Source organism: Mandrillus leucophaeus, unplaced genomic scaffold, assembly GCF_000951045.1.
Source record: "Mandrillus leucophaeus isolate KB7577 unplaced genomic scaffold, Mleu.le_1.0 Scaffold22, whole genome shotgun sequence".
In the NCBI taxonomy this organism is placed as follows: domain Eukaryota; kingdom Metazoa; phylum Chordata; class Mammalia; order Primates; family Cercopithecidae; genus Mandrillus; species Mandrillus leucophaeus.
The window spans coordinates 6455731-6457297 of NW_012102254.1; the positions used below are offsets into that span (position 1 = coordinate 6455731).

At 59.0% G+C, this 1567-nt stretch overlaps 1 pseudogene; it reads right to left on the reverse strand.

The window, feature by feature from the left end:
• Positions 1-1567, reverse strand: part of LOC105540489 — a 13311-nt pseudogene that overhangs the window by 1362 nt on the left and 10382 nt on the right.

The following is a 1567-nucleotide window of genomic DNA, read 5'->3' on the forward strand; positions in this document are numbered from 1 at the left end:
GGTAGCTCTCCCCACACACAAACTCACCCCCAATCCCTGGGGCCGGGGCCTCTGCCTCTGGCTGCTTCCAGGCCGAGGCCACCAGGTGAGCCAGGTGCAGGCAGCACAGCCTTCACACCTTCCGCTGCCCACATAGCCGTGCCTGCTCCTCCTGGGCACTGGCTCCAGCGGAGGTGAAAAATGCCACTTGAAGGCAAGAGCTGAGTATTCTTGTAGGGGCATACACAGAACAAATGGGGCAGGGAGGTGGAGCACAGCCCCTTCCCTTGGGGCCTCAGAGAGTGCACCTGTTGGTCACAGGCGAAGTGGTGGCTGACCACTGGCTCCCGGAAGGGGTGAAGGTCCAGAGAAATCAGAAGGCGGAGAAAGCAACAGCATAAGGGGATCTGGGAGGGACCACAGAGGAAGGTGGCAAAGCGGGGGCAGGGAAAGTCAGACTCACCGTGGCTTCCCGGCTCTCCAGGTCCTCTGGGATGCCCGGCACAGGCCGAGGCACCCCCTCCTCCTCAGTGTCTAGATGTCCTCCTCCATCTCCTGTGGGGAGGTGGCCAGAGGGGTCCTCAGAAAACCCAACAAGGGAAGTACTGTGGGCCCACCTCTGTCCCCACCCTCACTGTGTAACCCTGAGCCAGCCCCTCCCCAGAGGGGAATGAGCTGCTGTTCTTTAGTTTTCCTATAAGATCCAAGATCTTCTATATTGCCCAGGCACAGTCCCACTACCAGTTGGTGCGGGAGTTCTGACCTGCTCCCTTTCTGATCTGGGCCAGTTCACTCATCCTTAGGCAACCTGGTGGCCCCCTGCTCCCGGGAGGTCATTATATTGATGCCGAACTTAGTGCAGACACCTGGTTGGCATAACAACCAGCTGTTCTAAAAGTCTCTTCCAACCCCTCAATCCTATGCTGCTAACAGTCCCCCCTTCCCCCTGGGGCCCTCTCCTCTTCCTCTGAGTGGTCTCCTGTACCTTGTCCAGGGAGAGCCATGACACTGGACTGGGTCTCCAGCTGTTGGTTCTGCTGGCTGGCAGCTTCTAGGCACTCCTAAGGGAATGGAAAACAGAGTGAGAAGGCACAGAGGTTGCCAGGTCGTCCCCCTCGGGACCCTGTCCTCAGCAACTCCCTCTCCTGGGTCTCCTGCAACTTTTGGCAGGCCATCTCAGCCACCGCTTTGCCCTGAGCTTCCTGCTGCTGCAGCTGGTCCACGAGCTGGGTCTGCAGCAGTAACTGCCTGTGCGGCGCCTCCTTCTCAGAGGTCAGCTGGTAATGGGTGACCACGTACTGTTGCAGGTGACCCCGGTACTAGTCTCACTGCTGCTGCTGCAGACTCTGAGACTCTTGGCTCTTCAGCTGTATCTGCAGGAAGACCCTGGGCGTGAGGGCATGTGGTGGTTGGCTTCCAGATTCTGGGCCCGTTAATAGGGTAGCGAGGGCACGGTGGGGCTCTGTCACCTGCCTGGGACCCTGGCCCCTTGCTCCAGGCCTAAGAGACTTCCCCTCTTGCCTAGAACCCCATGCCTCCTTCCCCAGCCTCAAATCTCCTGTCCTTCTTCCCACCATTTAAACTGTAG